The 16,596-nt window shown below is 40.6% G+C and overlaps 1 long non-coding RNA gene across 1 annotated transcript in view; it reads left to right on the top strand.

Annotated features, from left to right (window-relative positions):
• Nucleotides 1-18: 18 nt before the first annotated feature.
• The window catches only part of LOC113917175, a 100,494-nt gene continuing 83,916 nt past the window's right edge, over nucleotides 19-16,596 (top strand). Inside the window, exon 1 of the long non-coding RNA XR_003518152.1 lies at nucleotides 19-820. This is a non-coding gene — a long non-coding RNA (uncharacterized LOC113917175). The remainder of the gene's footprint in view (nucleotides 821-16,596) is intronic.

The raw sequence follows: 16,596 nt of genomic DNA, 5'->3' as shown, positions 1-16,596 counted from the left end.
CAGTAGGGAGTCTGTTTGTGATTCTCCCTTTCTCCCTCTCCCCCTGCTCCTCCTCTCTCTCTCTCACTCTCTCTCTCTCTTTCTCTCTCCCTTTTGCTCTTCCTCAAATATACAAATAAATCTTGGGACCGGTTGGTTGCTTGCATAGTAACAGGGAAAATGTTCAAGGAATTCACAATTTGAAATAACAAAGTGTATAGATTTAGCTGCATACAGAGAAAAAGTATGGAATACAGAGTGATGATAAGAGGATTCATATAATTGGGTAATTACATGCTGAGAGAGAGGAAAAGTGACTTTTACAAATTGAATCTCTACTATGCTTTTTATTCCCTCTACAACAAATTGTATTAGTTTTTCTTAAAAATATGGTGGCTCAGGAATAGTAGAAATGGGTGGAGATGGTATTGCAAATCAAGAATGGAACTCCTCTATTCTCAACACGCTAACTTTATCCCCTTTCACACTGAAATTTTCCTGCCCATTCTATTTGGTGGGCAGGCTTTTCTGATATAACTTGTTTTCATAAACACAGAATAACAATGTGTGGGTGTGGGACCAGTTTGTGAAATGAACATGTCCTCTTAAATGCCACACGTGCTCATGTAGTCACACACTAGTCTACACAGCAGCAGTTGGACCCACCGTGTGCAGAGGCACATTCACTCTGGAAGTTCTACAATGACCTGTCGCCCATGGGGATGTGATGATGCACACATTGCCTTCCATTCCAACTGTCACTCTCTGAGCTGTGCAGCAGTAGTGGGGTAACAGGTGACATGCTCCCCACGATGGGAAATCTGAATTGTTTTTTCTACAGGTGAGTTCATATTAATTTTCCAAAGACTGTTCCTTCAAATGGGTTGGATCACATTAACCGAAATTATTTTCACCTGTTCTTTTACATGTCCAGCCCCCAATTTGTCTAGAGTTATATAAAGATATTTTATAATTTTGTGGCATTACTTTACAGTTTTTATTTTTATATCAAGCTGCCTTGCCTTAAATATGTTCCTAATCTTAGAAAAATGTATGATTTCCAAATGGCAATTTTTTTCATTTAGTGGTTCATCACTTACATATTACATGCAGATTTCCTCATAAGAAGTTCCCTCCTTAATACTCATCACCCTTTTAGCCCATCCCATACCCACCTCCCTCCACCAACCCTCAGTTTCTTCTCTATCATTAAGACTCTATTATGGTTTTCTTCCCATTCTATTTTTTCCCTCCCACTATGTTATCTGTTTTGTTTGTTAAATTGCACATGTGAGGAAACCATATGGTTTTTCTGATTTTCTATGACTGACTTGTTTCACTGAGCATAATACACTCTAGCTCCATCTCACATTACAGCAAATGGCAAGATTTCAACCTCTATGATAGCTGAGTAATATTCCATTGTATGTATATACCAAATGCCAATTTTCTACACTGTCATACAGAGAACAAGCACAGGGAACACATTCACACTGCTTTCAAAGGATGAGGAGAATCTTGATGCCACCCCAGTGATAGACATTACAGGGTAGGAGAATTACAGGTCAAGTCTTCCTGAATTGAGATGTCAAAACTAAAAGCCAATATTAGCAGTTTATTTCCAGAAATCCTAAAACACACAAACAAAAAACAAAAACCGGGATATCCTGTGGGATTTTTATGGGTTGATATGGATGGGATTATTGACTGGGTGAAGCCTGGGAGAATGGTGAGAAGGGACAATACCATCGGCTTGATGGAATGAACATTTGGGAGCTGAGAGTGAAGGTCTGTGTTGTGGTCTTTAAAGAGAGATCTGGGGTGGGGTATCCAGGCTATGGGTTTGGTGGGTGTGGAGAGAAGACCCTGTTCCTGGCAAATACAGGGTCTAGAGATGGATGAGGAGAGATTTGAGAGTGTAGACTGAATGTGTGGGAGGACAGGAGCAGGAAGGCACACACTCGGCCAGTGTAGCCATGCCCACTGTCAGCCAAGACTTAGTACACACTGCTCAGTCACTCACATCATTAGTAAGACACTGAGCATCACAGAATTCATTCATTCAACAACTAAAGCCCTAGCCCAGAGGACCACTTTCCCATTAGCATGCTGTAACTGTTCATCTATGGTTGGTCAGTTGAAGGGAAGCTAATTCTTGGCAGAGCCATCATATAACAGTTGGTTTGGAATGTCATGGATTCAGAGTCAGTTGAGGGCTGAGCAGCCCACTGGTCACTGAGGATGGTCAACTGGTCATTGAAAGGCCCTGGGAGAGAAAGCTGACAGTGGGAAGATGCTGGGGAAGGATGGCCACAGTTGTCTTTCCCTGGTCCTTCAGAAGGGCTTGGTTTGGAGGAAACAATCCTATTTTCTGTCAGGGATTGAACACAGAGCCAGGAGGATGTTAGGTTTCAGATTATTTTCCAGACACATCCTCTAGGGCGTCTACTCTCTTCCCCAGAAATTGTGGGGCAGGAGAATTTGAGAAGGTACAGAGTGCTCTTGGTTCAGGGGTCCAAAGCATTTTCTCAGGGACCTTGGGCAGGGCTCAAGTGCTCAGATCTCTCACCCAGGGACCAACTACCTTCCTGTCTTGGATCCAACACACATCATTGTGGCCAGTCCTGGGCAGATCACTTAATCTCTCTAAATTTCAGAGCCCTGCACTGTAAAATATGGGTTAGAGCCCTGGCTTTGACCCCTCTCAAAAGGACTGACGTGGCGATCACAGGAGTTGTTAATACATATTGTCTGTGAGCCCTTACACAACATTCCCATGTAAACGCTGAAGAGTAGGCTTTCATCCTCCCTTGCTGTGGAGCCATCCAAGTCCCTTCTCTGGAATCACCCACTACCGAGTGTGCAGCTCATTCTCTAGGCATTCTGTAGCTGAATACTTACAGAGTAATTGTGAAACACCAGTCCTTTCCTTTCCTTAAGGCTTTACTCTTAGTAAAGCCCTTTTAGCCTCATACCTGAACACTAATTTGTAGGCTGTATTAACATTTTCGTGTCCCAGAACAGGGAACTGAGGCACAGAGGGGTCTCTATAAGTCTCTCAGGCATGTGTAGCTGCTAAATTTTATGTGAGCCCAGGCCATCAGCTGTGGTCCCTGCGCTGTGTTTCTATAACATCTCAGTTAAAGAAAGGTGTCTGCCCACAAAACCAGTCTGTTGGGTGTTTGAAGTACACACCAAATTGCAACATCTTCCTAAGTTCAACTTTGATTCAGGAGGCACTGCTGGGCAGCTGATGAAGAAGGGGAGGAGAAGATGGCACTCTGCATAAATGATTACTAATTTCCTTACAGTCTTTTGTCAGCAAGTTGCCAAGAGTGCTCTCTATTATATATGTGTTTCCCAGGATCTTGTTTGGGGGATGTAGGAAGAAATATGCATCCCCAGTCCAGAACATCAATTTCTGGCCCCTTCTGGTGGCTCGGGAAAGTCCACTTCTGGCCACCCTACAGGTGACCGACATGAAAGTATGGACATTTCCCCATTTATTTGATCCAGAGTATTCTCTTTCACTAAGTTTCATATCCTTAAGACAGAGAAATCAAAATGGTAGTGAACATTTTTCTGTGTTTTTTTAATGTTTTTAAATGAGGCTCTATGCTCAATGACCCAGAGCTTGAACTCATGACCCAGAGATCAAGAGTTGCACGCTCCACTGACAGAGCCAGCCAGGTGCCCCATTTTTTCTGCTAATCCAAGTGTACAAATTTACATTTAATAAGCCAAACGGTAGTATCTCTAACTCAACATTTGGTACATTTTAATAGTAATGTCTCCAGTGCAATGTTACCCCTCACCCATTTAGCCCAACCCTGTCCAACCTCCCCTCCAGCAACCTTCAGTTTGTTCTTTATACGTAAGTGTCTCTGGGGGCACCTGGGTGGCTCGGTTGAGTGACTGACTCTTGATTTCCACTCAGGTCATGATCTCAGGGACATGAGATGAAGCCCTGCATCAGGGCCTGCTCAGTGGGGAGTCTGCTTGAGATTCTTTCCCTCTGTCCCATCCCTCAAGCTTGCTAACTCGTGCACTCTGTGTGTGTGTGTGTGTTGTGTATGTGTGTATATAACTATAGATATAGATAGAGAAATAGACATATATCTAAACATAAGTAAATGAAATTTTAAAAAAAGAATCTTTGATGGATTACCTCCCTCTCTTTTTTTTTTCTTTCATACCCTATACTCATGGGTTTTGTTTCTTAAATTCCACATATGAGCGAATTCATATCTTTCTCTTTCTCTGAATGACTTATTTCACTTAGGATATTACACTCTAGCAACATCCACGTTGTTTGAAGTGGCAAAATTTCATACTTTGATGATCTGTAATGTTCCATTATATATATATTATACATATTATACACACACACAAAACACACACACCACTTTGTCCTTATCCATTCAACTATCGATGGACATCTAGTTTCTTTCCATATTTTGACTTCTGTGGACATTGTTGCTATCAACATTGGGGTGTAAGTGCCAATATTTTGTGTCCTTTGGATAAATAAGTAGCAGTGCAATTGATGGGTCATAGGGTAGTTCTCTTTTTAACTTTTTAACTTATTGAGAAAATTCCATGCTGTTTTCCACAGTGGCTGCTCCAGTTTGCATTCCCCCCAACAGTGTAAGAGGGTTCCCCTTTCTCTGCATCCTTGCTAACATCTCTTGTTCCCTGAGTTGTCCATTTTAGCCATTCTGACTGGTGTAAGGCGGTATCTCATTGAGGTTTTGATTTGTATTTCTCTGATGCCAAGTGATGTGAGTCATTTTTTCATGTGTCTGTGGTCCATTTGTGTGTCTTCTTTGCAGAAATTTCTGTTCATGACTTCTGCCCATTTCTTGATTGGATTTTTTGTTTTTTGGGGTGTTGAGTTTGATTAGATCTTTATAGACTTTGGATATTAGCCCTTTATTTGATAAGACATTTGCAAATATCTCCTCCCATTCTGTAGGATGTCTTTTAGTCTTATTGACTGCTTCCTTTACTATGCAAAAGCTTGATCTTGAAGAATTCCCAATAGTTTAATTGTGCCTTGCCTCTGGACGTGTGTGTAGTAAGAAGTTGCACTGAATTCTACCCCTGAAACTAAAAATAGAGTATAGGAAAAGCGAAAAGGATTTAAATAAAAAACTAAAAACATTATTAAAGGAGAGCAGCAATTTATATGATAGCTATAATATGTTGAAATTTATGTAAATATAAATAATCCTTAAAATTAAAAAAAAAGGGGCTTTGGATGACAAACTGGACCAGATGGGCTTCACAGATATATTCAGAACATTTCATCGTAAAGCAACTGATACCCATTCTTCTCCAGTACACATGGAACATTTTCTAGAATAGATTACACACTGGATCACAAATCAGGTCTGAACCGGTACCAAAAGATTGGGATTATTCCCTGCAAATTTTCAGATGAAAATGCTTGAATTCAATCTCAAGAGAAAATTTGGAAGGAACACAAATACATGGAGGTTTAAGAGCATCCCACTAAAGTATGAATGGGTCTGCAAGGAAATTAAGGAAAATTCAAAATTACATGGAGAGAAATGAAAATGAAAACACAGCAGTTCAAAACCTTTGGGATAGAGCGAAGGCAAACCTAAGAGGGAAGTATATAGTGAAACAGTCCTTCCTCAAGAAAGAAAAAAATTCTCAAATACACTGCCTAACTTTACAACTAAAAGACCTGGAGGAAAAACAGCATACAAAACCTATATCCAGCAGGAAAAGAGAAATGATAAAGATTAGAACAGAAATCAATGAAAGAGAAATCAATAGAACAGTAGAACATATCAAGGAAAAAAATAAAAGTATTTATTAAAAAAAGACATATCAAGGAAACTAGGAACTGTTTTGGAAAGAATTAATAAGATCGATAAATCCCCAGCCAGACTTATGAAAAAGAAAAGAGAAAACACCCAAATAAATAAAATCATAAATGAAACAGGAGAAATCACAACCAACACCAAAGATACAATTCATTCCAATAGCATATTATGAGCAAGTATATGCCAAAAATTAGGCAATTTTGAAGAACGTGGTGCAATGCCAGAAACATATAAACTACCAACACTGAAACAGGAAGATAGAAAACCTGAAGAGACCCATAAACAGCAAAGAAATTGGAGCAGTAACCAAAAATCTCCCAACAAACATGAGTCCAGGACCGGGTGGCCTCCCAACGGGATTCTACCAGACATTTCAAGAAGAATTCATACCTATGGAAGGAAAACCTCCCAACTTTTTCTATGAGGCCAGCATTACCTTGATCCCAAAACCACACAAAGACACCACCGCAAAGGAGAATTACAGACCAATATCCCTGATGAACACGGATGCCAAAATTCTCACCAAGACACTAGCTAATAAGATGCAATGGTACATTAAAAGGATTATTCACCACGACCTGGTGGGACTTATTCCTGGGCTGCAGGGGTTGTTCAACATCTGCACATCAATGTCCTACTGAAGAAATATAACAGGATACTTCACCAAGTTTTGAAATACAGTCCCACAACAAAATGTGATTTTAATGAATTACAAAATCGTATGGAAGAGATGAACAATACAGCAGCAACCACCTTCTTACACCATAAACAAAAATAAACCCAAAAGGGATGAGAGACCTAAATGTGACACAGGATTCCATCAAAATCCCAGAGGAGAACACAGACAGCAAGCTCTTGGACCTTGGCCACAGCAACTTCTTGTTAGACATGTCTTTAAAGGCAAGGGAAACAAAGCCAAAAATGAACTATTGGGACTTCATCAAGATAAAAAGCTTTTGCACAGCAAAGGAAACAGTCCACAAAACTAAAAGGCAGCCTACAGAATGGAAGAAGATATTTGCAAATGTCTTATCAGATAAAGGGCTAGTATCCAAATCTATAAAGAATTTGTCCAACTCAAAACACACAAAAACCAAAAAAATCCAGTCAAGGAAAGGTCAGTAGACATGAACAGACATTTCTCCAAAGAAGACCAACAAATGGCCAAGAGACACATGAAAAAATGGTCCACATCACTCAGCATCAGGGAAACACAAATCAAAATCACAATGAGATTCCACCTCACATAGTCAGAATGGCTAAAATGAACAACTCAGGAAACAATCAATAGGTGTTGGCAAGGATGCAGAGAAAGGGGAACCCTCTTACACTGTTGGTGGGAATGCAAAGTGGTGCAGCCACCGTGGAAAACAGCATGGAGGTTCCTCAAAACAGTTAAAACTAGAGCTACCCTATGACCCAGCAATTGCACTTGTAGGTATTTATGTAATGGATACAAAAGTAGTGATCCAAAGGGGCACCTGCACCCTAATATTTATAGCAGCAATGGCCACAGTAATCAAATATGGAAAGAGCCCAGATGTCCATCAACAGATGAAGGGATAAAGATGAAGTGGTAGGTACACACACACACACACACACACACACACACACACACACACACTCGATGAAATATTACTCAGCCATCAAAAAGAATGAAATCTTGTATTTGCAACGATGTGGATGGAACTAGAAGGTGCTATGCTAAGTGGGTAAGTCAGTCAGAGAAACACAAATACCATATGATTTCACTCATATCTGGAAATCAAGAAACAAAACAGATGAACATAGGGGAAAGGAAGGAAAAATAAAATAAGAGGAAACTGGATCAATCTTCAGAGATTCTTAACCAGAGGAAACAAACTGAGGGTTCCTAGAGGGTAGATGTGGGTGGATGGGGTAACTGGGTGACGGGCATTAAGGAGGGCACTTGGTGGAATGAACACTGGGTGTTTTATGCAACTGATGAATTAGTAAATTCTATCCCTGAAGCTAAGAATGCACTGTACGATAATTAAATTGAATTTAAATAAAAAATTAAAACAAAAAATACAATAGTAGCATATGTAGGCCCTGGGAAAAGAAATGGTCTTGGAAAAGTCAAACACACAGTTGCAATTTAGCTGAACCTCAAACAGGCAGGGAGCCCTGGGACTCTGTCTTTACCACCAGCAGGCATTTTGGTGTTTGCCCTTTTTTTTTTTTTTTTTTTTAAGATTTTATTTATTTGACAGAGAGAGACACAGCGAGAGAGGGAACATAAGCAGGGGGAGTGAGAGAGGGAGAAGCAGGCTTCCCGCCGACCAGAGAGCCCGATGTGGGGCTCGATCCCAAGACCCTGGGATCATGACCTGAGCCGAAGGCAGATGCTTAACGACTGAACCACCCAGGCACCCCAGTTTTTGCCCTTTTTCAGATGGACTATTTCTCATTGATTAGATTCCCTCAAGTTAAAATTTAAAGATCATGTTTCTAATTACTTTCCTGTTGCTGTCCTCTGCCTTCCATCATCCAGCAAGGATGAAGGCCCAGTAGCAGCTCAGTCCACATTATTAACCACCCACATCCATACACTTTTGCTCATCGCCCCCTATCAGGCAAAGCTCCCTGAGTCATTCCTGAGCTGCCCTACCAGGGTCTCACAGTTTCTGCGTATCTGACTAGCTTCCTCGGATGACCCGATGGAAGAACTTTCCAGTGACAGTGCAGAGGGAGGGGTCCCATCTTTCCCCAATGTAAGCTTGCTTTTCTGTGTCTGAGGTAAAAATGTAGCTTTATTGCATTTTAAAGTGAGTTAACATTAAAATATGAGCATGCACATGCCAGTTGATATATACAACTTACTTCGGGGGAAGAATGTTTCTTTTTAAATTTTTTTATTATGTTATGTCACCATACAGTATGTCATTAGTTTTTGATGTAGTTTTCCATGACTCATTGTTTGCATATAACACACAGTGCTCCATGCAATACGTGCCCTCCTTAATACCCATCACTGGGCTCACCCATCTCCCCACCCCCTCCCCTCTAAAACCCTAAGTTTGATTCCTGGAGTCCATAGTCTCTCATAGTTCAGCTCCCCCTCTGATTCCCCCCCTTCATTTTTCCCTTCTCTTAATGGCCTCCATGCTATTCCTTGTGTTCCACAAGTAAGTGAAACTGTATGATAATTGTCTTTCTCTGTTTGACTTATTTCACTTAGAATAATCTCCCCCAGTCCCATCCATGTTAATGCCTATGTTGGGTGTTCATCCTTTCTGATGGCTGAGTAATATTCCATTGTATATATGGACCACAACTTCCTTATCCATTCAACTGTCTTTTTAAATATCTTATGTTAATCACCATACATTACATCATTAGTGTTTGATGTAGTGTTCCATGATTCATTGTTTGCGTGTAACACCCAGTGCTCCATTCAGTACGTGCCTTCTTTAATACCCATCACCAGGCTAACCCATCCCCCCAACCCCTTCCCCTCTAGAACCCTCCGTTTGATTCTCAGAGTACAAAGTCTCTCATGGTTTGTCTCCCCCTCTGATTCACCCCCCTTCATTTTTCCCTTCCTGCTATCTTTTTTTTTTTTAACATATAATGTATTATTTGTTTCAGAGGTACAGGTCTGTGATTCAACAGTCTTACACGATTCATAGCGCTCACCACAGCACATACCCTCCCCAATGTCTATCACCCAGCCACCCCATCCCTCCCACCCCCACCACTCCAGCAACCCTCAGTTTGTTTCCTGAGATTAAAAATTCCTCATATCAGTGAGGTCATATGATACACGTCTTTCTCTGACTGACTTATTTCGCTCAGCGTAATACCCTCCAGTTCCATCCACGTCGTTGCAAATGGCAAGATTTCATCCATTTGATGGCTGCATAATATTCCATTGTGTATATATACCACATCTTCTTTATCCATTCATCTGTTGATGGACATCTTGGCTCTTTCCACAGTTTGGCTATTGTGGACATTGCTGCTATAAACATCAGGGTGCACGTACCTCTTCGGATCCCTACATTTGTATCTTTGGGTTAAACACCCAGTAGTGCAATTGCTGGGTCATAGGGCAGCTCTATTTTCAACTTTTTGAGGAACCTCCATACTGTTTTCCAGAGTGGCTGCACCAGTTAGCTTTCCCAACACCACTGTGCGAGGGTTCCCCGTTCTCTGCATCCCCGCCAACATCTGTCGTTTCCTGACTTGTTAATTTTAGCCATTCTGACTGGTGTGAGGTGATATCTCATTGAGGTTTTGATTTGGATTTCCCTGATGCCGAGCGATGTTGAGCACTTTTTCATGTGTCTGTGGCCATTTGGATGTCTTCTTTGGAAAAATGTCTGTTCATGTCTTCTGCCAATTTCTTGATTGGATCATTTGTTCTTTAGGTGTTGAGTTTGAGAAGTTCTTTATAGATTTTGGATACTAGCCCTTTATCTGATACGTCATTTGCAAATATCTTCTCCCATTCTCTCAGTTGTCTTTTGGTTTTGTTGACTGTTTCTTTAGCTGTGCAAAAGCTTCTTAACTTGATGAAGTCCAAATAGTTCATTTTTGCCTTTGCTTCCCTTGCCTTTGGCGATGTTTCTAGAAAGAAGTTGCTGCGGCTGAGGTTGAATAGGTTGCTGCCTGTGTTCTCCTTTAGGATTTGGATGGACTCCTGTCTCAGATTTAGGTCTTTCAACCATTTGGAGTCTATTTTTGTGTGTGGTATAAGGAAATGGTCCAGTTTCATTCTTCTGTATGTGGCTGTCCAATTTTCCCAACACCATTTGTTGAAGAGACTGTCTTTTTTCCATTGGATATTCTTCCCTGCTTCATCAAAGATTAGTTGACCATAGAGTTGAAGGTCCATTTCTGGGCTCTCTATTCTGTTCCATTGATCTGTGTGTCTGTTTTTGTGCCAGTACCATATTGTCTTGATGATGACAGCTTTGTAATAGAGCTTGAAGTCCGGAATTGTGAAGCCACCAGCTTTGCATTTCTTTTTCAACATTCCTCTGGCTATTCGCTGTTTTTTCTGGTTCCATACAAATTTTAGGATTGTTTGTTCCATTTCTTTGAAAAAAGTAGATGGTATTTTGACAGGGATTGCATTAAATGTGTAGATTGCTCTAGGTAGTATTGACATCTTCACAATATTTGTTCTTCCAATCCATGAGCATGGAACATTTTTCCATTTCTTTGTGTCTTCCTCAATTTCTTTCATGAGTATTTTATAGTTTTCTGAGTACAGATTCTTCGCCTCTTTGGTTAGATTTATTCCTAGGTATCTTATGGTTTTGGGTGCGATTGTAAATGGGATCGACTCCATAATTTCTCTTTCTTCTGTCTTGTTGGTGTATAGGAATGCCACTGATTTCTGTGCATTGATTTTATATCCTGCTACTTGACTAAATTCTTGTATGAGTTCTAACAGTTTTGGGGTGGAGTCTTTTGGGTTTTCCACATAGAGTATCATATCATCTGCAAAGACTGAGAGTTTGACTTCTTCTTTGCCAATTCGGGTGCCTTTTATTTCTTTTTGTTGTCTGATTGCCATGGCTAGGACTTCTAATACTATGTTGAATAGCAGTGGTGAAAGTGGACATCCCTGCCGTGTTCCTGAACTTTGGGGGAAAGCTCTCAGTTTTTCCCATTGAGAATGATATTCGCTGTGGATTTTTCATGGATGGCTTTTATGATATTGAGGTATGTATCCTCTATTCCTAGACTCTGAAGAGTTTTAAACAAGAAAGGATGTTGTACTTTGTCAAATGCTTTTTCTGCATCTATTGAGAGGATCATGTGGTTCTTGTTCTTTCTTTTATTAATGTATTGTATCACATTGATTGATTTGCAGATGTTGAACCAAACTTGCAGCCCAGGGGTAAATCCCACTTGGTAATGGTGAATAATCCTTTTAATGTACTGTTGGATCCTATTGGCTAGTGTTTTGGTGAGAATTTTTACATCCATGTTCATCAAGGATATTGGTCTGTAATTCTCCTTTTTGATGGGATCTTTGTGCAGTTTGGGGATAAAGGTAATGGCGGCCTCATAACGAGTTTGGAAGTTTTCCTTCCATTTCTATTTTTTGGAACAGTTTCAGAAGAATAGGTGTTAATTCTTCTTTAAATGTTTGGTAGAATTCCCCTGGGAAACCATCTGGCCCTGGGCTTTTGTTTGTTGGGAGATTTTTGACGACTGCTTCAATTTCCTTAGTGGCTTATAGGTCTGTTCAGGTTTTCTATTTCTTCCTGGTTCAGTTTTGGTAGTTGATACATCTCTAGGAATGCATCCGTTTCTTCCAGATGATCTAATTTGCTGGCATATACTTGCTCATAATATGTTCTTATAATTGTATTTCTTTGGTGTTGGTTGTGATCTCTCCTCTTTCATTCATGATTTTATTTGTCTGGGTCATTTCTCTTTTCTTTTTGATAAGTCTGGACAGGGGTTTATCAATCTTGTTAACTCTTTCAAAGAACCAGCTCCTAGTTTTGTTGATCTGTTCTACTTTTCTTTTGGTTTGTATTTCATTGATTTGTGCTCTGATCTTTATTATTTCTCTTCTCCTGCTGGGTTTAGGCTTTATTTGTTGTTCTTTCTCCAGCTCCTTTAGGTGTAGGGTTGGGTTGTGTATTTGAGACCTTTCTTGTTTCTTGAGAAAGGCTTGTATTGCTCCATACTTTCCTCTTAGGACTGCCTTTGCTGCATCCCAAAGATTTTGAACAGTTGTGTTTTCATTTTCATTGGTTTCCATGAATGTTTTTAATTCTTCTTTAATTTCCTGGTTGACCCATTCATTCTTTAGTAGGATGCTCTTTAGCCTCCATGTATTTGGGTTCCTTCCGGCTTTCCTTTTGTGATTGTATTGTAGTTTCAAAGCACTGTGGCCTGAAAATATTCAGGGACTGATCCCAATCTTTTGGTACTGGCTGAGACCTGATTTGTGACCTAGGATGTGATCTATTCTAGAGAATGTTCCATGGGCACTAGAGAAGAATGTGTGTTCTATTGCTTTGGGATGGAATGTTCTGAAAGATCTGTGAGGTCCATTTGGTCCAGTGTGTCATTTAAAGGCTTTATTTCCTTGTTGAGCTTTTGCTTAGATGATCTGTCCATTTCAGTCAGGGGGGTGTTAAAGTCCCCCACTATTATTTTATTGTTGTCGATGTGTTTCTTTGCTTTTGTTATTAATTGCCTTAAATAATCAGCTGCTCCCATGTTAGGGGCATAGATATTTACAATTGTTAGATCTTCTTGTTGGATAGACCCTTTAAGTAGGATATAGTGCCCTTCCTCATCTCTTATTACAGTCTTTGTTTTAAAATCTAATTTGTCTGATATAAGGATTGCCACCCCAGCTTTCTTTTGGTTTCCATTACCACGGTAAATGGTTTTCCACCCCCTCACTTTCAATGTGGGGGTGTCTTTGGGTCTAAAATGAGTCTCTTGCAGACAGCATATCGATGGGTCTTGTTTTTTAATCCAATCTGATAGCCTGTGTCTTTTGATTGGGGCATTTAGCCCATTTACATTCAGGGTAACGATTGAAAGATATGAATTTAGTGCCATTGTATTGCCTGTAAGGTGACTGTTACTGTATATTGTCTGTGTTCCTTTCTGGTCTATGTTGCTTTTAGTCTCTCTCTTTGCTTAGAGGACCCCTTTCACTTTTTCTTGTAGGGCTGGTTTCGTGTTTGCAAATTCTTTTAGCTTTTGTTTGTCTTGGAAGCTTTTTATCTCTCCTTCCATTTTCAATGAGAGCCCACCTGGATATAGTATTCTTGGCTGTCTTTTTTTCTCATTTAGTGCTCTGAATACATCATGCCAGTCCTTTCTGGCCTGCCAGGTGTCTGTGGATAAGTCTGTTGCCAATCTAATATTTCTACCATTGTAGGTTACAGATCTCTTCTCCTGAGCTGCTTTCAGGATTTTTTCTTTGTCTCTGAGATTCGTAAGTTGTACTATTAGATGTCAGGGAGTTGACCTATTTTTACTGATTTTGAGAGGGGTTCTCTGTGCCTCCTGGATTTTGATGCCTGTTTCCTTCCCCAAATTAGGGAAGTTCTCTGCTATAATTTGCTCCAATATCCTTTCTGCCCCCCTCTCTCTTTCTTCTTCTTCTGGGATCCCAATTATTCCAATGTTGTTTCATCTTATGGTATCACTACTCTCTTGAATTCTGCCCTCGTGATCCAGTGGTTGTTTATCTCTCTTTTTCTCAGTTTCTTTATTCTCCATGATTTTGTCTTCTATATCACTAATTCTCTCTTCTGCCTCATTTATCCTAGCAGATAGAGCCTTCATTTTTTATTGCATCTCTTTAATAGCCTTTTTTATTTCGACTTGGTTAGATTTTAGTTCTTCTGTTTCTCCAGAAAGGGCTTCTCTAATATCTTCCATGCTTTTTTCAAGCCCAGCTAGTATCTTTAAATCATCATTTTGAACTCTAGTTTCGACATCTTACTGATGTCCATATTGATTAGGTCCCTGGCAGTCGGTACTGCCTCTTGTTCTTTTTTTTTTTTTTTGAGGTGATTTTTTTTTTATGTCTTGTCATTTTGTCCAGAGGACGATAGATGAATGAGAGAACAAAATGCTAACAGGGTAACAATGACCCCAGAAAAATATACACTAAACAAATCAGAAGAGACCTGAAACTGGGGGAAAAGAAAGGGAAAGAAAGAAAAAAGAAAAAAGATAAAAACAAAAAAACAAAAATCCAGAATATGATCAAATATGATCAGCCTGGTGCATAGATCAGTGCCTCACACTAGATTTTGGGCGTATTTTGGTCTGTTAGAATAAAGTGCCTCCCAAAATTTTAAAGAAAGAAAAACTTATATATGTACAAAAATAAGGGTAAATACGATGAAGGGATGGAATATGACTAAAGATGAAAATTATAATAGATTTTATAAAAGGAATTGATAAGAAGTTGGTTGAAAAAATAAAGAAGGGGATTTAAAAGAAAGGAGGGGAGAGAATGTGATCAGACAGGAGACTAGAACAAAGCCATACACTAGAGATTTAGGGTATATTTTGGTCTGTTAGAAGAAACTGTATCCCAAAATTTTAAAGAAAGAACAGCACCAAAATTAAGGTTAACTACTATGAAGGGATAGAATATGACTCTAAAGATGAAAAATAAAAAAGATTTTTTTAAAAATGGGATTGAGAAGATGTTCGTTGAAAAAGGGGAAAAGAAAAATTAAAAAAAAAGAAAAAGAAAGTCCAAAAAAATTAACTTTGAAAGACTAAAGAATCATGGGGAAAAAGCCATGAATTCTATGTGCAGTATTCCCCTAACGCTGGAGTTCTGCCGTTCTCATTGATGGGTAAACTTGGTCTTGGCGGGCTGTTCTTGCTGACCTTCTGGGGGAGGGGCCTGTTGCCATAGCTCTCAAATGTTTTTGCTGGAGGCGGAATTGCCCCACCCTTGTCATCTGGGCTAAGTAATCTGCTCGGGTGTGCTCTCGGTAGCTTTTGTTCTCTGCAAGCTTTCCATACAGCTTTGGAGGACAAGAGTGAAAAAGGCGGCCTCCCAATCTCTGCCCCGGAGGAGCCGAGAACTCAGGGCCCTGCTCCTCAGTGCGCCCCCAGAGAAAAGCAGTCAATCACTCCTGTCTCCCTGGTCTCCTGCCGTACTCGTGCTCACCTGGCCTGTGACCCAGCGTTTCTATCTCTGGCACACGACCCTGTGTGGAGCCTTGAAACCAGGGGATTCCTGTTGCACTCCCACGCCACTCCTCCCAGGGGAGGAAGGGGAGTCTCCCTGGATCTGCCACTTGTTGGGTCCCTGCTGGAAGAGCACAGACCTGACTGTGCCGCGGATCGTGGTTTATGGCAACCCCGAGGTGAGAGCCCACTCCTTGGCTTTGTCTCTGCAGCCAGCTTCCCCGCTCTGATACCTGGGAGCTCTGCTGCATTCGGGCACCCCTGGTCTTTCTGTGACCCCGAGGGTCCTGAGACTACACTGTCCCAGCAAGGGTTCCACTATCTAGCTAAATTCCTGGGACCAGACAAAATTTAGGTCTCCTATTCCTCCCCCATCTTGCTCCTCCCCCCATTCATCTGTTGAAGGGCATTTTTTGGTTATAATGGATATTGCTGCTATGAACATTTGGGTGCATATGGCCCTTCTTTTCACTACATCTGTATCTTTGGGGTAAATACCCAGTAGTGCAATTGCTGGGTCATATGGTACCTCTATTTTTAACATTTTGAGGAGCCTCCACACTGTTTTCCAAAGTGGCTATACCAACTTGCATTCCCACCAAGAGTGTAAGAAAGTTTCCCCTTCTCTAGAACCTCTTTAACGTTTGTTGTCTCTTGTCTTGTCAATTTGGAAGAATATTTTGTGAAATCTGTTACCTACTGATTCCTGATTCCAAAGACTATTAAACAATAGGAGTGTCAGGGGCGCCTGGGTCGCTCAGTCGTTAAGCGTCTGCCTTCGGCTCAGGTCATGATCCCAGGGCCCTGGGATCGAGCCCCGCATTGGGGCTCCCTCTCCCACTCCCCCTGCTTGTGTTCCCTCTCTCGCTGTGTCTCTCTCTGTCAAATAAATAAATGAAATCTTAGAAAAATAAATAAATAAACAATAGGAGTGTCAGTCACAATCCACAGGCAGGGAGCTTTTTACCAGCAACAATTTTCCCCCTTGGAAACAATGTTATAATAGCCAACCCAATGGGACTTGGGACATATATTCTTTAGGAAACATTGGTGCTTTTGTCTACGAGTAGGTTTGCTTTCTTCTCGCTTT

This window comes from Zalophus californianus, chromosome 1 (assembly GCF_009762305.2).
Source record: "Zalophus californianus isolate mZalCal1 chromosome 1, mZalCal1.pri.v2, whole genome shotgun sequence".
In the NCBI taxonomy this organism is placed as follows: Eukaryota; Metazoa; Chordata; class Mammalia; order Carnivora; family Otariidae; genus Zalophus; species Zalophus californianus.
This window is presented reverse-complemented; position numbering and strand designations above follow the sequence as displayed.